General features: G+C 42.5%; 8 non-coding genes across 8 annotated transcripts; 4 read left to right on the top strand and 4 right to left on the bottom strand.

Moving 5' to 3' along the window:
• Window positions 1–10,710: 10,710 nt before the first annotated feature.
• Window positions 10,711–10,783, bottom strand: trnag-ccc (transfer RNA glycine (anticodon CCC)). Its single transcript has one exon. It is a non-coding gene; the product is annotated as a tRNA-Gly (tRNA).
• A 2,160-nt stretch (window positions 10,784–12,943) lies between these two features.
• trnav-cac (transfer RNA valine (anticodon CAC)) lies at window positions 12,944–13,016 on the bottom strand. The gene has a single exon. It is a non-coding gene; the product is annotated as a tRNA-Val (tRNA).
• Window positions 13,017–14,612: 1,596 nt separating this feature from the next.
• trnav-cac (transfer RNA valine (anticodon CAC)) lies at window positions 14,613–14,685 on the bottom strand. The gene has a single exon. It is a non-coding gene; the product is annotated as a tRNA-Val (tRNA).
• A 243-nt stretch (window positions 14,686–14,928) lies between these two features.
• On the top strand, window positions 14,929–14,999 carry trnag-gcc (transfer RNA glycine (anticodon GCC)). The gene has a single exon. It is a non-coding gene; the product is annotated as a tRNA-Gly (tRNA).
• A 1,842-nt stretch (window positions 15,000–16,841) lies between these two features.
• On the top strand, window positions 16,842–16,912 carry trnag-gcc (transfer RNA glycine (anticodon GCC)). Its single transcript has one exon. It is a non-coding gene; the product is annotated as a tRNA-Gly (tRNA).
• Window positions 16,913–17,133: 221 nt separating this feature from the next.
• trnan-guu (transfer RNA asparagine (anticodon GUU)) lies at window positions 17,134–17,207 on the top strand. Its single transcript has one exon. It is a non-coding gene; the product is annotated as a tRNA-Asn (tRNA).
• A 1,623-nt stretch (window positions 17,208–18,830) lies between these two features.
• On the bottom strand, window positions 18,831–18,903 carry trnav-cac (transfer RNA valine (anticodon CAC)). Its single transcript has one exon. It is a non-coding gene; the product is annotated as a tRNA-Val (tRNA).
• Window positions 18,904–19,437: 534 nt separating this feature from the next.
• Window positions 19,438–19,511, top strand: trnan-guu (transfer RNA asparagine (anticodon GUU)). Its single transcript has one exon. It is a non-coding gene; the product is annotated as a tRNA-Asn (tRNA).
• The last annotated feature ends 2,599 nt before the right edge of the window (window positions 19,512–22,110 follow it).

Here is a 22,110-nt window from a genome sequence, read left to right as displayed (position 1 = left end):
AACCAGCGCCAGGCTGGAAAATCTATCACAGCATCAAACAAATAATCTCAAGATCCCCATCATATCAACTCCTAGATGTGATCAAAATGATTTTAAGGAGCACTACACAAAATAAACATAATATTATTAATATCAGTACTACGGATATCATTAACAAAATTTCCTCAAAACAGCCCATTACCTATAATGTTGGCTTTTTAAACATCAGATCATTGTCTTCCAAAACGTTATTAGTTAATGATGTCATTAGAGACAACAATCTTAATGTCATTGGTCTCAGTGAAACCTGGCTGAAACCAGATTAACTTTTCCCGCTTAACGAGGCACCCCTTCCTAACTATACAAGTGCACATATTGCCCGTCCCCTTTAAAGGGGTGGAGGGGGTTGCATTAATATCTAATGAAAACCTTAACCTTACCCGTAACCTAAGTAATAAATATCAATAATTTGAGGTGCTTACTGTACTAAGAGGTCTGTCATACTGCTACCTCTCTATTCATTCATCCTCTGCTCAAAAGACCTAACCTCGATCCGGACCTCATGGTAAACTACCGGCCGGTGTCCCACCTTCCCTTTGGCTCGGAAATCCTCGAAAAAATTGTTGCACAGCAGCTAAATGAACACTTAGCATCTAACAATCTCTGTGAAACCTTTCAGTCCGGTTTCAGGGCAAATCACTCTACGGAGACAGCCCTCACAAAAATTACTAATGATCTATCGCTAACTATGGATGCTGATGCGTCATCCATGTTGCTGCTACTTGATCTTAGCGCTGCTTTCGATCATAACATTTTATTAGAACATATCGAAACACGTATTGGTATGTCAGACTTAGCCTTTTCTTGGTTTAACTCCTATTTTACTGACAGGATGCAGTGCATCTCCCATAACAATGTGACCTCGGAGTATGTTACGTGCGGAGTTCCACAGGGTTCGGTTCTTGGCCCTACATTACTCTTCAGCATCTACATGCTGCCGCTAGGTGACATCATATGCAAATACAGTGTTAGCTTTCACTGTTATGCTGATGACACCCAACTCTACATGCCCCTAAAGCTGACCAACACGCCAGATTGTTGTCACCTGGAGGCGTGTCTAAATGAAATTACACAATAGACGTCTACTAACTTTTTGCATCTTAACGCTAAGAAAACGGAAATGCTGATTATCGGTCCTGCTAGACACCGACATATATTTAATAAGACCACCTTAACATTTGACAACCAAACAATTACACAAGGCGACTCTGTAAAGAATCTTGGTATCACCTTCGACCCAACTCTCTCATTTGAGTCACACATTAAGGGTATTCCTAAAACAGGCTTATTTCATCTTCGTAGTATCGCTAAAATTTGTTCCATTTTGTCCACCAGCGACGCTGGGATCATTTCTCATGCGTTTGTTACGTCTCGTCTCGATTACTGTAACGTATTATTTTTGGGTCTCCCTATGTTTAGCATTAAAAGATTACAGTTGGTACAAAATAGAATAATTTCGCCACACCTAGTGTGTGTGTGACAATCATTGGTACTTTAACTTTAACTTTAAATGCGGCTGCTAGACTTTTGACAAGAAAAATAAAGTTTGATCATATTATTCCTACACTGCCTCACCTGCACTGGCTTCTTGTGCACTTAAGATGCGACTTTAAGGTTTTACTACTTATTTATAAAACTCTAAACCAGGGGTCTGCAACCTGCGGCTCTAGAGCCACTTGCGGCTCTTTAGCGCCGCCCTAGTGGCTCCCTGGAGCTTTTTCAAAAATGTATGAAAGTAAAAAAAGATAGGGGAAAATATATTTTTGTTGTAATAAGGTTTCTGTAGGAGGACAAACATGACACAACCCTCCCTACTTGTTAGAAATCCCACTGTTTATATTAAACATGATTATCTGATGAGAGTATTTGGTGAGCGCCGTTTTGTCCTACTAATTTTGGCCGTCCTTGAACTGACCGTAGTTTGTTTACATGTACAACTTTCTTCAACGATGCCACAGAAAGACATAATATTATGCCACTCATTCTTTGTCTCATTTTGTCCACCAAACTTTTTATGCTGTGCGCGATTGCACAAAGGTGAACTTTGTTGATGTTATTGACTTGTTTGGAGCGCTAATCAGGCATATTTGGCAAGCTAATCGATGCTAACATGCTATTTAGGCTAGCTGCATGTACATATTGCATCATTATGCCTCGTTTGTAGGTATATTTGAGCTCATTTAATTTCCTTAACTTAAACTATCATTTTGATAGTAGGCTAATATAGCTAATAAAGACACTTATATCATGTGTTGACTTCATTATATCACTTATAAAAGGTTTTAATTTTTTTGCGGCTCCAGACAGATTTGTTTATTGTATTTTTGGTCCAATATGGCTCTTCCAACATTTCGAGTTGCCGACCACTGCTCTAAACGGTCTAGCTCCATTCTATCTTGCTGATTGTATTGTACCATATGTCCCGGCCAGAAATCTGTGGTCTAAGAACTCCGGCTTATTAGTGATTCCCAGGGCCCCAAAAAAGTCTGTTGGCAATAGAGCGTTTTCTATTCACCTCAGTAGAAGCATTTAAGTCCATCTTAAAACTCATTTATACACCCTAGCCCAGGGGTCGGCAACCTTTTTCACTCAAAGAGCCATTTTGACTCGTTTCACAAATCAAAGAAAACAATGGGAGCCGCAAAACTTTTTTGAAATTTTAAATGAAATAACACTGTATATACATTTTTTTTTTGCTTTCTGCTATGTAGAAACAAACTATTATGGGTTACATTTATGAAATCAATGAACGACTGCAGAGAAAATGAAATAACATTTCTGCATGCAACAAAACGTTTTTAACTCAGAAAAAGACGTCGGGTTGAAGGTTAAGTAAAATACTTTAATGTCTATTTAAGTCCTCCTTGTATTAATGAAAAAACAAAACGCCGAACTTAAACAATCCACTGGCAGAGAACAAAAAATGCCTTCCTCTCTCTCTGTGCCGTCATCCTTCTACTGGCGCCGTGCAGTCAGCTGCCAACCTGAATAATAAAATGTCTATTTCACTGAACAATTAAAATTTTTGAATATATGCAAAATTATAGGAAATTAAAATATTTATCATACTTGGTCAATGGGATTTCTGTTCCTGAACAGCAGCGCACAGCGTCTCCACATCAGGGCTGTATGACGTCACCTTTATCTTCACACATGATTGTAAGCTCTCATCTGTGAGGCGTGTGCGATGTTTGTTTTTAATAAAGTTCATGTTGGAGAACACCTGCTCACATACATATGTGGATCCAAAGATCGACAGGGCTCCAAGTGCATACTTCTTCATGTTCACATAGAAGTCGGGCATAGCATTCCAAGTTTTGAACAGAAGTTTGTCTGGTTTGGGGAGGTTTTCAATATCACACCAATAGTGATTCTGAGCAAAAATGGCCTTCTGGCGTGAAATATCTTCAAGGTCCGCTGTCAGGCGCTTTAACTTGGACACCCACATGTCTTTGTCGGCTATGTCAGCCAGTTCCATCTCAAGATCAGGTGGACTCACACCTGGAACTGATGTCATATTCAACAGGGATGGATCGAGGCTGAGGGGAGTGACAGGGAAGGATAATGTGTTTTTTTCCTCTCTGAACTCAGTGAATCGTTTCCCAAACGATGTTTGCATTGCAATGACTGCAGAATGCAAATACTCTAAATTCACAATGTGAGCGTTTTTCAACTCACTCAAACTGGGGAAGTGTGACAGTGTACCTTTCTGTAAATCTCTGGCAAGCACTGTCAACTTGCGCTCGAATGCCAAAACCTCCTCCAACATGTGCAGGGCTGTGTGTCCTTTCCCCTGAAGAGCTGTGTTTAGCGTGTTCAGGTGCGCTGTCATGTCGACCATGAAGTGTAGCTATTCCAGCCACTCTGGCTGGTCCAACACAGGATAGGTGAGCCCTCTGCTGCCCAGAAAGGTTTTCACCTCTTCCAGACACGCGGCAAAGCGTTTCAGCACCTCGCCTCTGGACAGCCACCGGACTTTGTTGTGCAACAGGAGATCAGAATAATTGCTTTCCAGCTCGTCCAGTAACGTACGAAACTGACGGTGATTTAAACCTTTCGCCATTATTTTATTGACAGTCTGAATGACAACATTCATTACGTCTGTACATTCCGGAGAAAATGTTTGAGCACACAGTGCTTCTTGGTGCAGGATGCAGTGAAAAGTCAGCAACTTTCTGTCCAGCGACTTCTGCAGTAAAGCCACAAAGCCCTTGTGCGCTCCTGTCATACTCGGTGCCCCGTCTGTAGCCACTGACACCAGGTGGGCGGTGTTTATTCCTTTGACTCTTAAACAATTTAAGACAGCCTCACAGACGTCCTCCCCCTGTGTTTGGCCTTTTAGTGGTATCAACTCAAATCATTTCTTCCTGTGGCCCAGCAGAGTTTACATACCGGCAGAACAGCGCTATTTGTTCAATATCACCTTTGTCTTTAGATTCATCACAGGCAATTGAGTAGGCAACAGCTGAATTGATGTCTTTAATTTGCTGTCTGGTGATGTCTTCTGCCATTTTTATGATTCTGTCTTTGACAGTCTTTGCAGAGAGAGGCATACCCTTGATTTTCTGCACAATTTCACTCTTGTTTTTAAAGTCCGTGAATAGATGTTCTGAAATCTTAATGAAAGATTCTTTTAAATATTCTCCATCTGTAAACGGCTTCCCGTGCCTTACTATTTCCTGAGCTGCAACAAAACTAGCATATGTACTTGTATTTGCAGACTTCATCCACTTCTTGAAGTGATTTTTGCTCAAATCAGCCTTCCGTGTCAGTTCCGAAACAGCTTTTTTTCTCTCATCTCTATTTCGGATATTTTTGAGCAAATGCTGCGTGTTTATTTTGGAAATGCCTTGCGACATTTGACTTTTTGTTGTTAGCGAGTTTCTCATTACATATTAAAGGGGAACATTATCACAATTTCAGAATGGTTAAAACCATTAAAAATCAGTTCCCAGTGGCTTATTTTATTTTTCAAAGTTTTTCTCAAAATTTTACCCATCACGCAATATCCCTAAAAAAAAGCTTCAAAATGCCTGATTTTAACCATCGTTATATACACCCGTCCATTTTCCTGTGACGTCACATAGTGATGCCAACACAAACAAACATGGCGCATAGAACAGCAAGCTATAGCGACATTAGCTCGGATTCAGACTCGGATTTCAGCAGCTTAAGCGATTCAACAGATTACGGATGGTTGTAGTGTGGAGGCAGGTAGCAAAAACGAAATTGAAGAAGAAACTGAAGCTATTGAGCCATATCGGTTTGAACCGTATGCAAGCGAAACCGACAAAAACGACACAACAGCCAGCGACACGGGAGAAAGCGAGGACAAATTCGGCGATCGCCTTCTAACCAACGATTGTGTATGTGTTTGTTTGGCATTAAAGGAAACTAACAACTATGGTTTACAGCATATGAAATACATTTGGCAACAACATGCACTTTGAGAGTGCAGACAGCCCAATTTTCATCAATTAATATATTCTGTAGACATACCCTCATGTCAGCAGGCCAGGGAAGCTAGGGTCGATATTCTTCTCTTGATCATCTTCGGTGGCATAAGGGACGGTGTGAGCCAAGACATCCAGGGGGTTTAGCTCGCTCGTCTGCAGGAACAAACTGCCGCTATTGCTTGCCGTGCTACCGAGGTCCTTTGTCCCTGAATTGCTCACACACTCCGGCAGATTTAATGGGGGTCTGGCGGCAGATTTCTTTGACTTTATCGTTGGAAATGCATCTGCTTTGAGTGTCGCAGGATATCCACACATTCTTGCCATCTCTGTCGTAGCATAGCTTTCGTCGGTAAAGTGTGCGTAACAAACGTCCAATTTCTTGCCACTTTCGCATCTTTGGGCCACTGGTGCAACTTGAATCCGTCCCTGTTCGTGTTGTTACACCCTCCGACAACACACCGACGAGGCATGATGTCTCCAAGGTACGGAAAACAGTCGAAAAAACGGAAAATAACAGAGCTGATTTGACTCGGTGTTTGAGAAAATGGCGGATTGTGACGTCATTGCTCTGAGAGCGAATATTAGAAAGGCGTTTAATTCGCCAATATTCACCCATTTAGAGTTCGGAAATCGGTTAAAAAAATATATGGTCTTTTTTCTGCAACATCAAGGTATATATTGACGCTTACATAGGTCTGGTGATAATGTTCCCCTTTAAGCACACGGGTAAACCAGTCTCGTCAGCAGTGAAAGCAAATGCATCTGCCCACGTAGCATTGAACGTTCTGTTTTCTTCAGACACTTTTTTTCCCCTTTGAATTCTCTATAGTAAGCCTACCTGGGGTCGAAATGTTGAAGTAACCACACACTGGCAGGTGTCGCACATTGGAGGTTGTGACGTGTATCAAGAGCGACAAAATATGTTAACACATTTTATAAGATCGCCATAATAATCTTAATAGAATTACATTTTGAAAATGAATTAACTAAAATCAAATACATTTTAATTTAATACTCATTAATTATTTTCAACAGCTGTCTTATGGTTTGCAGAGGGAGATGACGGCTCAGACACCCGACCAGAGGGAAGTAATGTTCAATGATTTATTATATATATATAGTTAATATATATATATATATATATATATATATATATATATATATAATAAACAATATTAATAAACTATAGAATGGTGTGTGACAAAATCCAAGAGTGTGTATGGTGTAAGTCAGACGTGTGACGAGACGCACAGCTCGCCAACACAGGAACACGGGCAGACGCTGGAAGCACAAGGAAGAACAATGAACACGGAGCTAGACACGTAGAGAGAGAGAGAGAGCGAGAGAGAGCATAAAGCTTGTGTCGGCTTACGTACAGAAGACTATATCCCGGCGCCGGTGCAGGTGCGCCGATTGCCGGTGAATGATTGCAGCTAGTGGCTGCTGCAGGAGGAGACGCACGCGGCGCGTCCCTGGATGTGCGCGGCCGTGGGCGTGTCCCGAGGTTTGACAAGCAGAGCGCAAGGATGAGGGCCTGGCCGTGACAAGCTGAGCCGCATCAAAGTGATCAAAGAGCTGCATGTGGCTCCGGAGCCGCGGGTTGCCGACCCCTGCCCTAGCCTTTAAATAGACCCCTTTTTAGACCAGTTGATCTGCTCTCTCTTTTCTGCTCTGTCCCCCTCCCCTGCGTGGAGAGGTTATCAGGTGACCACAGATGCCGCGCTAGATGTTCAAAGTCGGGATCCGGGGTGGACCACTCCTTCAGTCGGTGACGTCTTTGCGCCCTTTGAGACACTTGTGATTAAGGGCTGAATGAATAATTGAAAAAGGATAGAATACATCCTGGGAAAGAGACTGTCTCAGCAAACAGACCAAGTAGTCTGTCAGCAAGAAGAAGTGTGGTCTCTCTCAGTCACTGCACCTCTCATGTTTGTTAAACAGGAGATGTTGGGTTCAAATCCCATCAGTGTTTTGATGTTTTTTCAATGACACTTTCTTAGTTTGTTTTCAAACCACATGAATGCAAGCCTAAATTATATTGGTTTTGAATAAAATTAGACTTAGACTTTAGACTTCCTTTTTATTGTCATTCAAATGTGAACTTTACAGCACAGATAAGAACGAAATTTCATTACATAAGCTCATGGTAGTGCAGGATAAAAAAGCAATAAGGTGCATATATAAATAAATATATATATATATATATATAATATATATATATAAAATAAATAAATATATATAAATATATATAAATAAATAAATAGATTACTGTACAGATAAATATATTGCACTTTTTCACATGCGTCCACGTTTATGGATGTATGTTATATTGTCTTATTTATTCCAGCGAGTTAATCCTTTTTGGGGGGAGTTGAGGGGATCATTTAATTTAATTATGATGCGTTCAAGAGTCGTACGGCCTGAGGGAAGAAGCTGTTACAGAACCTGGAGGTTCTGCTTCAGAGGCTGCGGAACCTCTTTCTAGAGTGCAGCAGTGGATCCCAATGGTTCCACAAAGTTTGATATTTACTAAAATGTTTTCTTTAAAACATTTCTTTTAATGTGGACATAGAGTAAAGGCTACTTCAAATGGGTTCCAAATCAATTTATCACAAGCAGTTTGTGTGAATATTCACCAGAGTAAGTATCTTCAAGATTCTGTCAGAAGTAAGATTCGAACCCACACCTCGTTAGAGACTGCAACCTGAATGCAACGCCTTAGGATTACAGATCATGAAAAATGAACCAAGGTTTTGTTGTTGCAGCAATTCACCTGTGGTTGTAAGAAAGGTGATACGTACGCTTACAATTGTCCACATTTTTTTTGTGATTCCCTGTGGCAAAATGGTTTATCCTCCAGTTTCTACACCACGGTCATTGGTGCTTCAGTAGGAGTATTCGTGTGGGTGACTAGGGTCTGATTTCCCGATGGGGAGACACAATTTCAAGGAACCCAGCAGTGTTGTTGAACCTTGTGAGCTGACCACAAATGATCTCCCCGAGTGCTAGAAGTTGTAAATCAGGTCTCCATGAGGTGTGGGCTGTTTTGTGTTATGTCTTAAGAAGCATTCCAGAGAGGCAAATACATTGTTGAAGTCAATGACTCAAGCTGAGGGTAAGGAAGTATTTGATCATGCAAAAAAGAAACAGGTAAAATTTGAACACACAGTTCCTGACGATTTTGTACCCATTATGTCATTTTAAGTCCACAGTGGAGGACCAGCAGCATTTCCATGCCTGTCAAGAGTATCAAAGAACCCATGATGTTGAAGGATTAAAGACAACAGAGTGGCGCAGCGGAAGCGTGCTTGGCCCATAACCCAGAGGTCAATGGTTCGAAACCATCCTTTGCTATGATTTAGGTTTCAGGTGAATCATTGACTGATTCTAAATTTGAATGGAAGGCCAACACCCATTTGGGCCGCACCTGTCTTCTCTAACTCTTTGGGAATTACACCTATGATTCCTGCTTAGCTGAGGATTTAATTCTTATAAGTCAATCTAAACAGTACAGTTGCAATCCGTTCAATTCCCTAAGAATGCATTGACTTGAATGAATGAGAAATTTCACAGGTTTGTGCGTGACATTTTCATGGAACCCAGCATTCATGATGTTGAAGCCTGAGGTCTGCCTATATGAGAACCCTCTAATGGTGCTGTGTGCGCTCGGCTGTAAATGAGGTGCTCAGGTGTGTTGCAAACTACTTCATGATGAAACACAGGACTTTGCATATATTTATTTCCTTGCTTATTTATAGAGGTAAGAAGGAAAGCAATAAAAAACCTTGTTTCCACCCTGTTTCGAAAAGGGGACCTTTCACGTTTTAGACGAATGTGATAACTACTACACTATGAAAACCGCTGTAAACCTCGGACCTTTATCAAGACTGACGAGTTAGTTTTCGGCCGATGAAAAAACGTGGCGCTTGCTGGTCTTCTTGCTGTTATTAATTGCATTGCATTTTTTGCCCTTTGTGGATGTTGTTGTATCTCTTGTGCGCATAGAATGTGTGAAATTTGCAACCAGAAATCCTTGGAGGCCCACATAGGTAAAGGCCTCCAAGTTGGGAGAAGGCACAATTTCCAAGGCCTTTCGGGCTCCGGTGGAGGTCTGATGTGTGACATCCCCCTGTGGGTGTATGCCAACCCGCACTTGCCCTTCTTTTTTTTTTTTTTTTTAACCCCATTTCAGTTTAATATTAGGTGTGGTTAAGACACCTACGGAAATGACAAGCGAGTAACCTCTCCTTCATTATCACATACCCCATCCAATGTCCTGAGCTTGCTCCCCATAGATTTGAACTTTTTCGCTCTGGAGGACTGGACCCTGATGACAACGAACGAATCAAGCTATTTCTTAATACTAATATAATGTTGTTATTCACTGCATTTTCCGCTAAACAGGGTGTTTATATTTGCACCTTCTTTACACCGTTTCGACAATTGAATGTTTTCAGACCAATTTGATTGTCAGTTATTGAGTTCAGCGTTGTGCTGTTTTTTTCCATTACTCTTTCTCAGTTTGATTTCAAACCTCATGAATAATTAGAAATCATGTTGCTTAATCAACAGGCAACTGTCTGTGTCGGAGGGCCTCTCCGTATAAAGCACTATGTTCTTGTGAAATATAAAAGCAGAGGAACTTTTAACAACATCAGACAGTTAGTTTGTCTGGATATTCACCAGAGTAAGCATCATGTAATTTAAGACAGCAGAGTGGCCCAGCGGAAGCGTACTGGGCCCCTACCCAGAGGTCGATGGATCGAAACCATCCTCTGCTATGATTTAGGTTTCAGGTGACTATTTGACTGGTTCTTAATTTGAAAGCAAGGCCAACACTCATTCAGACTGCAGCTGTCTTCTCTAACTCTTTGGGAATTACACCTATGATTCATGCTAAAAGAGAGGTTAAACATCTTATAGGTCAATCTAAACAGTACAGTTGCAATCCATTCAAAGCCCTGAGAATACAGTGACTTGAATGAATGAGAAATTTCTCAGGTTTGTGCGTGACATTTTCATGGAACCCAGCATTCATGATGTTGAAGCCTGAGGTCTGCCTATATGAGAACCCTCTAAATTTGGTGTCGTGTGTGCTCGGCTGTACATGAGGTGGTCAGGTATGTTGCAAACTACTTTATGATGAAACACAGGACCTTGCTATCATGTATTTCCCTGCTTATTTATAGAGGTAAGAAGGAAAGTAAAAAGACCTTGTTTCCACCCTGTTTCGAACAGGGGACCTTTCACGTGGGAGGCGAATGTGATAACCACTACACCATGGAAAATGCTGCAAGTTGCAGACCTTTATCAAGACTTACAAGTTGATTTTCGGGTAATGGAAAACATGGTGCTCACTAGTCTTATTGCTGTTATTAGCTGCATTGCATTTCTTGCCTTTTGTGGATGTTGTTAAATCCCTTGTGCACGTAGAATGTGTTCTACTTTGTAGCATGTTTTGTCTGTCGCAGCCCGCATTTCAAACATTCTTCCTCTTAACCGAGTTCAGAAACCTCGTTTTACTCCACAGGCATTGGTGGTTCAGTGGTAGAATTCTTGCCTACCACGTGGGAGACCCGGGTCCGATTCCCAGCCAATGCATTCTGTTGCTTTAATTACATTTTAACTAGTATTCATAAGGGACAAAAGCAATGTTTGTGACAACCGCAAGACGCAGTTATTCCACCCAAAAGGCATATTGGACTCACCGAAGGCTGAAGCAGTGTACTTCTAGTTACGCTAATCCAAAGACAATGACATCGGGACATCGTAACATGAGATTTTATAATTTTTGGGGGAGTAATTAATCATGTAAACCAGTCAGTCTCTATGGCACAATCGGTCAGCGCGTTCGGCTGTTAACTGAGAGGATGGTGGTTCAAGCCCACCCAGGGACGAAATCTTGACTCGAGCACGGGGGTTTGAGGGTTTTCTTGTACAGCCCATGTCCTTCCCTAAATTTGCAAAAAAGTTTCTAGTTTAAACATGTGCCACGTTTGCAACATAACTTTCAAGCCATTTTTGTTTAAACTAATGTAAATTACTGATAATCAATGTTATCGCCTCATATTGGCTATCATTAATTCAGTGTAGGGTTATAGACATCGAGTTGAAATCCCATGCTGTTCCAGTCGCTGTAGCTGTCAGTCAAGGTGCCTGTTTGTTAAGTGGGAGATGTAGGGCTCAAATCCCGTCAGTGTCTTGATGTTTTTTCTGTAACACTTTCTCATTTTGTTTTCAAACCATGTGAATGCAAGCCAAATTCTATTCGTTTTGAATCAAATCCCAATGGATCCACAGAGTTTGATGTTTACTGCAATGTTTTCTTCAAAAAAATGCCATTTTAAATGTGGATTAAACCAGGACTCAGAAAGAAACACTACTTCAGATGGGTTCTAAATCACTTTGTTACATGTAGTTTGTCTGGATATTCACCAGAGTAAGCATCTTGCAGTTTAAGACAGCAGAGTGGCGCAGCGGAAGCGTGCTGGGCCCATAACCCAGAGGTCGATGGATCGAAACCATCCTCTGCTATGATTTTAGGTTTCAGGTGACTATTTGACTGGTTCTTAATTTGAAAGCAAGACCAACACTCATTCAGACTGCACCTGTCTTCTCTAACTCTTTGGGAATTACACCTATGATTCCTGCTAAAATGAGAGTTTAAACATCTTATAAGTCCATTGTTGGAATAACTGTTTGTAAGTTATCACAAAAGAAACGTTGTATTACATTATGTTCCTGATAAGAAGATGAAGGCTGTCTTCCAGGCCTACCAAGAGGAAGAAGGCTCGTAAAACTCCACTGTGACTTCAACGCGGACAGATGGCAGAATCTGCTCAACTTCCAGAGGAACTCTTTTGTAGTGTTTTACGAACGCTCTTTGAAGAATTTAACGAACTCTCTTTTAACTATTTGGTAACTAAAGGCAACGCTATTTACGACCCACTGCCCTCTTGAAGCAGCTGTGGGCAGGTGGGGGGAGAAAGTCAAATAAAGAAAGGAGGAGGCCAATCTCTGGCAGTGCGTGGTGCAGGGCTGTAAAGGGAGTGCAGTGGCCACGTGGCTCCCCATGGGTCTAAATTTAATTCTGTCTCTGTTTGATTCCTTGCCTTTTTGTCTTGTTTAATAGATGTCATCAGTGTTTGAACCTGACATTCATCTAAACAGTAGAGTTGCAATCCATACAAAGCCCTGAGAATACAGTGACTTGAATGAATGAGAAATTTCACAGGTTTGTGCGTGACATTTTCATGGAACCCAGCATTCATGATGTTGAAGCCTGAGGTCTGCCTATATGAGAACCCTCTAAATTTGGTGTCATGTGTGCTCGGCTGTACATGAGGTGGTCAGTTATGTTGCAAACTACTTCATGATGAAACACAGGACCTTGCTATTATTTCTTTCCTTGCTTAATTATAGAGGTAAGAAGGAAAGTAAAAAGACCTTGTTTCCACCCTGTTTCGAACAGGGGACCTTTCGCATGTGAGGCGAATGTGATAACCACTACACCATGGAAACTGCTGAAAGTTGCAGACCTTTATCAAGACTTACAAGTTGATTTTCGGCCAATGGAAAACATGGTGCTCGCTAGTCGTATTGCTGTTATTAGCTACATAGCATTTCTTGCCTTTTGTGGCTGTTGTTAAATCCCTTGTGCACGTAGAATGTGTTCTACTTTTTAGCATGTTTTGTCTCTCGCAGCCCGCATTTCAAACGTTCTTCCTCTTAACCGAGTTCAGAAACCTCTTTTACTCCACAGGCGTTGATGGTTCAGTGGCAGAATTCTCGCTTGCCACGCGGGAGACCAGGGTCCGATTCCCAGCCAATGCATTCTGTTGCTTTTATTACATTTTAACTAATATTCATAAGGGACAAAAGCAATGTTTGTGACAACCGCAAGACGCAGGCATTCCACCCAAAAGGCATATTGGACTCACCGAAGGCTGAATCCGTGTACGTACTTCTAGTTACGCCCATCCAAAGACAATGACAAACCGCCAGCGCGTTCGGCTGTTAACTGAAAGGATGGTGGTTCAAGCCCACCCAGGGACGAAATCTTGACGCGAGCACGAGGGTTTGAGGGTTTTCTTGTACAGTCCATGTCCTTCACTAAATTTGCAAAAAAGTTTCTAGCTAAAACGTTTGCAACATAACTTTCAAGCCATGCTTGTTTAAACTAATGTAAATTACTGATAATCTTTGCTATCGCCTCAAATTGGCTATCATTAATTCAGTGTAGGGTTATAGACATCGTGTTGAAATCCCATGGTGTTCCAGGCGCTGTCGCTGTCAGTCAAGGTGCCTGTTTGTTAAATAGGAGATGTTGGGCTCAAATCCCGTCAGTGTCTTGATGTTTTTTCTGTAACACTTTCTCAGTTTGTTTTCAAACCACATGAATGCAAGCCAAATTCTATTCGTTTTGAATAAAATCCCAATGGATCCACAGAGTTTGATGTTTACTGCAATGTTTTCTTCAAAAAAATGCCATTTTAAATGTGGATTGAACCAGGACTCAGAAAGAAACACTACTTCAGATGGGTTCCAAATCACTTTGTTACAAGTAGTTTGTCTGGATATTCACCAGAGTTAACATCATGTAGTTTAAGACAGCAGAGTGGCGCAGCGGAAGCGTGCTGGGCCCATAACCCAGAGGTCGATAGATCGAAACCATCCTCTGCCATGATTTAGGTTTCAGGTGACTATTTGACTGGTTCTTAAATTGAAAGCAAGGCCAACACTCATTCAGACTACAACTGTCTTTTCTAACTCTTTGGGAATTACACCTATGATTCCTGCTAAAAGAGAGGTTAAACATCTTATAAGTCAATCTAAACAGTACAGTTGCAATCCAGTCAAAGCCCTGAGAATACAGTGACTTGAATGAATGAGAAATTTCACAGGTTTGTGCGTGACATTTTCATGGAACCCAGCATTCATGATGTTGAAGCCTGAGGTCTGCCTATATGAGAACCCTCTAAATTTGGTGTTGTGTGTGCTCGGCTGTACATGAGGTGGTAAGGTATGTTGCAAACTACTTTATGATGAAACACAGGACCTTGCTATCATTTATTTCCTTGCTTATTTATAGAGGTAAGAAGGAAAGTAAAAAGACCTTGTTTCCACCCTGTTTCAAACAGGGGACCTTTCGCGTGTGAGGCGAATGTGATAACCACTACACCATGGAAACTGCTTTCCAGTTACAGACCTTTATCAAGACTTACAAGTTGATTTTCGGCCAATGGAAAACATGGTGCTCGCTAGTCTTATTGCTGTTATTAGCTGCATTGCATATCTTGCCTTTTGTGGATGTTGTTAAATCCCTTGTGCACGTAGAATGTGTTCTACTTTGTAGCATGTTTTGTCTCTCGCAGCCCGCATTTCAAATGTTCTTCCTCTTAACCGAGTTCAGAAACCTTTTTTTACTCCACAGGCGTTGGTGGTTCAGTGGTAGAATTCTCGCCTGCCACGCGGGAGACCCGGGTCCGATTCCCGGCCAATGCATTCTGTTGCTTTTATTACATTTTAACTAATATTCATAAGGGACAAAAGCAATGTTTGTGACAACCGCAAGACGCAGGCATTCCACCCAAAAGGCATATTGGACTCGCCGAAGGCTGAAGCAGTGTACTTCTAGTTACGCTAATCCAAAGACAATGACATCGGGACATCGTAACATGAGATTTTATAATTTTTTGGGGAGTAATTAATCATGTAAACCAGTAAGTCTCTGTGGCGCAATCGGTCAGCGCGTTCGGCTGTTAACTGAGGATGGAGGTTCAAGCTCACCCAGGGACGAAATCTTGAATCGAGCACAGAGGCTTGAGGGTTTTCTTGTACAGCCCATGTCCTTCTCTAAATTTGCAAAAAGGTTTCTAGTTAAAACGTGTGCCACGTTTGCAACATAACTTTCAAGCCATTCTTGTTTAAACTAATGTAAATTACTGATAATCAATGCTATCGCCTCCTGGTCATGGAACTGTGGACCAGCTCTATACTCTCAGCAGGGTCCTTGAGGGTGCATGGGAGTTTGCCCAACCAGTCTACATGTGCTTTGTGGACTTGGAGAAGGCATTCGACCGTGTACCCCGGGAGGTCTTGTGGGGAGTGCTCAGAGAGTATGGGGTCACGGACTGTCTTATTGTGGCGGTTCGCTCCCTGTATAATCAGTGTCAGAGCTTGGTCCGCATTGCTGGCAGTAAGTCGGACCCGTTTCCAGTGAGGGTTGGTCTCCGCCAGGGCTGCCCTTCGTCACCGATTCTGTTCATAACCTTTATGGACAGAATTACTAGGCGCAGTCAGGGCGTTGAGGGTATCTTGTTTGGTGGCTGCAGGATTAGGTCTCTGCTTTTTGCAGATGATGTGGTCCTGATGGCTTCATCTGGCCAAGATCTTCAGCTCTCACTGGATCGGTTCGCAGCCGAGTGTGAAGCGACTGGGATGGGAATCAGCACCTCCAAGTCCGAGTCCATGGTTCTCGCCCGGAAAAGGGTGGACTGCCATCTCCGGGTTGGGGAGGAGTTCTTGCCCCAAGTGGAAAAGTTCAAGTACCTCGGAGTCTTGTTCACGAGTGAGGGACGAGTGGATCGTGAGATCGACAGGCGGATCGGTGCGGCGTCTTCAGTAATGCGGACGCTGTATCGATCTGTTGTGGCGAAGAAGGAGCTGAGCCGGAAGGCAAAGCTCTCGATTTACCGGTCGATCTACATTCCCATCCTCACCTATGGTCATGAGCTTTGGGTCATGACCGGAAGGACAAGATCACGGGTACAAGCGGCCGAAATGAGTTTCCTCCGCCGGGTGGCGGGGCTCTCCCTTAGAGAAAGGGTGAGAAGCTCTGTCATCCGGGGGGAGCTCAAAGTAAAGCCGCTTCTCCTCCACATCGAGATGAGGTGGTTCGGGCATCTGGTCAGGATGCCACCCGAACGCCTCCTTAGGGAGGTGTTAAGGACACGTCCGACCGGTAGGAGGCCACGGGGAAGACCCAGGACACGTTGGGAAGACTATATATCCCGGCTGGCCTGGGAACGCCTCGGGATCCCCCGGGAGGAGCTGGACGAAGTGGCTGGGGAGAGGGAAGTCTGGGCTTCCCTGCTTAGGCTGCTGCCCCCGCGACCCGACCTCGGATAAGCGGAAGAAGATGGATGGATGGATGGATGGAAAACATGGTGCTCGCTAGTCTTATTGCTGTTATTAGCTGCATTGCATTTCTTGCCTTTTGTGGATGTTGTTAAATCCCTTGAGCACGTAGAATGTGTTCTACTTTGTAGCATGTTTTGTCTGTCTAGCCCGCATTTCAAACGTTCTTCCTCTTAACCGAGTTCGGAAAACTCTTTTGTTCCACAGGCATTGGTGGTTCAGTGGTAGAATTCTCGCCTGCCACGCGGGAGACCCGGGTCCGATTCCCGGCCAATGCGTTCTGTTGTTTTATTACATTTTAACTAATATTAATAAGGGACAAAAGCAATGTTTGTGACAACCGCAAGACGCAGGCATTCCACCCAAAAGGCATATTGGACTCGCCGAAGGCTGAAGCAGTGTACTTCTAGTTACGCTAATCCAAAGACAATGACATCGGGACATCGTAACATGAGATTTTATAATTTTTTGGGGAGTAATTAATAATGTAAAACAGCAAGTCTCTGTGGCGCAATCGGTCAGCGCGTTCGGCTGTTAACTGAGAGGATGGTGGTTCAAGCCCACCCAGGGACGAAATCTTGACTCAAACACGAGGGTAGAGGGTTTTCTTGTACAGCCCATGTCCTTCTCTAAATTTGCAAAAAAGTTTCTAGTTAAAACGTGTGCCACGTTTGTAACATAACTTTCAAGCCATTCTTGTTTAAACTAATGTAAATTACTGATAATCAATGCTATCGCCTCATATTGGCTATCATTAATTCAGTGTAGCATGTTTGGTCCGTCGCAGCCCGCATTTCAAACGTTCTTCCTCTTAACCGAGTTCATAAATCTCTTTTACTTCACAGGCATTGGTGGTTCAGTGGTAGAATTCTCACCTGCCACGCGGGAGACCCGCGTCCGATTCCCGGCCAATGCATTCTGTTGCTTTTATTACATTTTAACTAATATTCCTAAGGGACAAAAGCAATGTTTGTGACAACCGCAAGACGCAGGCATTCCACCCAAAGGGCATTTTGGACTCACCGAAGGCTTAATCAGTATACTTCTAGTTACGCCCATCCAAAGACAATGACAATCGGCCAGCGCGTTCGGCTGTTAACTGAGAGGATGGTGGTTCAAGCCCACCCAGGGACGAAATCTTGACGCGAGCACGAGGGTTTGAGGGTTTTCTTGTACAGCCCATGTCCTTCTCTAAATTTGCAAAAAAGTTTCTAGTTAAAACGTTTGCAACATAACTTTCAAGCCATGCTTGTTTAAACTAATGTAAATTACTGATAATCATTGCTATCACCTCAAATTGGCTATCATTAATTCAGTGTAGGGTTATAGACATCGTGTTGAAATCCCATGCTGTTCCAGTTGCTGTAGCTATCAGTCAAGGTGCCTGTTTGTTAAATAGGACATGTTGGGCTCAAATCCCGTCAGTGTCTTGATGTTTTTTCTGTAACCCTATCTCAGTTTGTTTTCAAACCACATGAATGCAAGCCAAATTCTATTCGTTTTGAATAAAATCCCAATGGATCCACAGAGTTTAATGTTTACTGCAATGTTTTCTTCAAAAAAATGCCATTTTAAATGTGGATTGAAGCAGGACTCAGAAAGAAACACTACTTCAGATGGGTTCCAAATCACTTTGTTACAAGTAGTTTTACTGGATATTCACCAGAGTAAGCATCGTGGAGTTTAAGACAGCAGAGTGGCGCAGCGGAAGCGTGCTGGGCCCATAACCCAGAGGTCGATGGATCGAAACCATCCTCTGCTATGATTTAGGTTTCAGGTGTCTATTTGACTGGTTCTTAATTTAAAAGCAAGGCCAACACTCATTCAGACTGCAGCTGTCTTCTCTAACTCTTTGGGAATTACACCTATGATTCCTGCTAAAAGAGAGGTTAAACATCTTATAAGTCAATCTAAACAGTACAGTTGCAATCCATTCAAAGCCCTGAGAATACAGTGATTTGAATGAATGAGAAATTTCTCAGGTTTGTGCGTGACATTTTCATGGAACCCAGCATTCATGATGTTGAAGCCTGAGGTCTGCCTATATGAGAACCCTCTAAATTTGGTGTCGTGTGTGCTCGGCTGTACATGAGTTGGTCAGCTATGTTGCAAACTACTTTATGATGAAACACAGGACCTTGCTATCATTTATTTCCTTGCTTATTTATAGAGGTATGAAGGTGGGTAAAAAGACCTTGTTTCCACCCTGTTTCGAACAGGGGACCTTTCGCGTGTGAGGCGAATGTGATAACCACTACACCATGGAAACTGCTGCAAGTTGCAGACCTTTATCAAGACATACAAGCTGATTTTCGGCCAATGGAAAACATGGTGCTCGCTAGTCTTATTGCTGTTATTAGCTGCATTGCATATCTTGCCTTTTGTGGATGTTGTTAAATCCCTTGTGCACGTAGAATGTGTTCTACTTTGTAGCATGTTTTGTCTGTCGCAGCCCGCATTTCAAACGTTCTTCCTCTTAACCGAGTTCAGAAACTTCTTTTACTCCACAGGCATTGGTGGTTCAGTGGTAGAATTCTCGCCTGCCATGCGGGAAACCCGGGTCCGATTCCCGGCCAATGCATTCTGTTGCTTTTATTACAGTTTAACTAATATTCATAAGGGACAAAAGCAATGTTTGCGACAACCGCAAGACGCAGGCATTCCACCCAAAAGGCATATTGGACTCGCCGAAGGCTGAAGCAGTGTACTTCTAGTTACGCTAATCCAAAGACAATGACATCGGGACATCGTAACATGAGATTTTATAATTTTTTGGGGATTAATTAATCATGTGAACCAGTAAGTCTCTGTGGCGCAATCGGTCAGCGCGTTCGGCTGTTAACTGAGAGGATGGTGGTTCAAGCCCACCCAGGGACGAAATCTTGATTCGACCACAGGTGTTTGAGGGTTTTCTTGTACAGCCCATGTCTTTCTCTAAATTTGCAAAAAAGTTTCTAGTTAAAACGTGTGCCACGTTTGCAACTTAACTTTCAAGCCATTCTTGTTTAAACTAATGTAAATTACTGATAATCAATGCTACCGCCTCATATTGGCTATCATTAATTCAGTGTAGCATGTTTGGTCTGTCGCAGCCCGCATTTCAAACGTTCTTCCTCTTAACCGAGTTCATGAATCTCTTTTACTCCACAGGCATTGGTGGTTCAATAGTAGAATTCACGCGGGAGACCCGGGTCCGATTCCCGGCCAATGCATTTTGTTGCTTTTATTACATTTTAACTAATATTCATAAGGGACAAAAGCAATGTTTGTGAACCGCAAGACGCAGGCATTCCACCCAAAGGGCATATTGGACTCACCGAAGGCTGAATCAGTATAATTCTAGTTACGCCCATCCAAAGACAATGACAATCGGTCAGCGCGTTCGGCTGTTAACTGAGAGGATGGTGGTACAAGCCCACCCAGGGACCAAATCTTGACGCGAGCATGATGGTTTGAAGGTTTTCTTGTACAGTCCATGTCCTTCTCTAAATTTGCAAAAAAGTTTCTAGTTAAAACGTTTGCAACATAACTTTCAAGCCATGCTTGTTTAAACTAATGTAAATTACTGATAATCAATGCTATCGCCTCAAATTGGCTATCATTAATTCAGTGTAGGGTTATAGACATCGTGTTGAAATCCCATGCTGTTCCAGGCGCTGTAGCTGTCAGTCAAGGTGCCTGTTAGTTAAATAGGAGATGTTGGGCTCAAATCCTGTCAGTGTCTTGAAGTTTTTTCTGTAACACTTTCTCAGTTTGTTTTCAAACCACATGAATGCAAGCCAAATTCTATTCATTTTGAATAAAATCCCAATGGATCCACAGAGTTCTTCAAAAAAATGCCATTTTAAATGTGGATTGAACCAGGACTCAGAAAGAAACACTACTTCAGATGGGTTCCAAATCACTTTGTTACAAGTAGTTTGTCTGGATATCTACCAGAGTAAGCATCTTGTAGTTTAAGACAGCAGAGTGGCGCAGCGGAAGCGTGCTGGGCCCATAACCCAGAGGTCGATGGATCAAAACCATTCTCTGCTATGATTTAGGTTTCAGTTGTCTATTTGACTGGTTCTTAATTTGAAAGCAAGGCCAACACTCATTCAGACTGCAGCTGTCTTCTCTAACTCTTTGGGAATTACACCTATGATTCCTGCTAAAAGAGAGGGTAAACATCTTATAAGTCAATATAAAGAGTACAGTTGCAATCCATTCAAAGCCCTGAGAATACAGTGACTTGAATGAATGAGAAATTTCACAGGTTTGTGCGTGACATTTTCATGGAACACAGCATTCATGATGTTGAAGCCTGAGGTCTGCCTATATGAGAACCCTCTAAATTTGGTGTTGTGTGTGCTCGGCTGTACATGAGGTGGTCAGGTATGTTGCAAACTACTTTATGATGAAACACAGGACCTTGCTATCATTTATTTCCTTGCTTATTTATAGAGGTAAGAAGGAAATGACCTTGAAGACCTTGTTTCGAACAGGGGACCTTTCACGTGTGAGGCGAAAGTGAGAACCACTACACTAGGGAAACGGCTGCAAGTTGCAGACCTTTATCAAGACTTACAAGTTGATTTTCGGCCAATGGAAAACATGGTGCTCGCTACTCTTATTGCTGTTATTAGCTGCATTGCATTTCTTGCCTTTTGTGGATGTTGTTAAATCCCTTGTGCACGTAGAATGTGTTCTACTTTGTAGCATGTTTTGTCGGTCGCAGCCCGCATTTCAAACGTTCTTCCTCTTAACCGAGTTCAGAAACCTCTTTTACTCCTCAGGCATTGGTGGTTCAGTGGTAGAATTCTTACCTGCCACGCGGGAGGCCCCGGTCTGATTCCCGGCCAATGCATTCTGTTGCTTTTATTACATTTTAACTAATATTCATAAGGGACAAAAGCAATGTTTGTGACAACCGCAAGACGCAGGCATTCCACCCAAAGGGCATATTGGACTCACCGAAGGCTGAATCAGTATACTTCTAGTTACGCCCATCCACAGACAATGACAATCGGTCAGCACGTTCGGCTGTTAACTGAGAGGATGGTGGTTCAAGCCCGCCCAGGGACGAAATCTTGACGCGAGCACGAGGGTTTGAGGGTTTTCCTGTACAGCCCATGTCCTTCTCTAAATTTGCAAAAAAGTTTCTAGTTAAAACGTTTGCAACATAACTTTCAAGCCATGCTTGTTTAAACTAATGTAAATTACTGATAATCAATGCTATCGCCTCAAATTGGCTATCATTAATTCAGTGTAGGGTTATAGACATCGTGTTGAAATCCCATGCTGTTCCAGGCGCTGTTGCTGTCAGTCAAGGTACCTGTTTGTTACATAGGAGATGTTGGGCTCAAATCCCGTCAGTGTCTTGATGTTTTTTTTGTAAGACTTTCTCAGTTTGTTTTCAAACAACATGAATGCAAGCCAAATTCTATTCGTTTTGAATAAAATCCCAATGGATCCACAGAGTTTGATGTTTACTGCA

Source organism: Nerophis lumbriciformis, linkage group LG25, assembly GCF_033978685.3.
Source record: "Nerophis lumbriciformis linkage group LG25, RoL_Nlum_v2.1, whole genome shotgun sequence".
In the NCBI taxonomy this organism is placed as follows: domain Eukaryota; kingdom Metazoa; phylum Chordata; class Actinopteri; order Syngnathiformes; family Syngnathidae; genus Nerophis; species Nerophis lumbriciformis.
The sequence above is the reverse complement of the archived record's forward strand: the minus strand, read 5'-3'. Positions and strand labels throughout refer to the sequence as shown.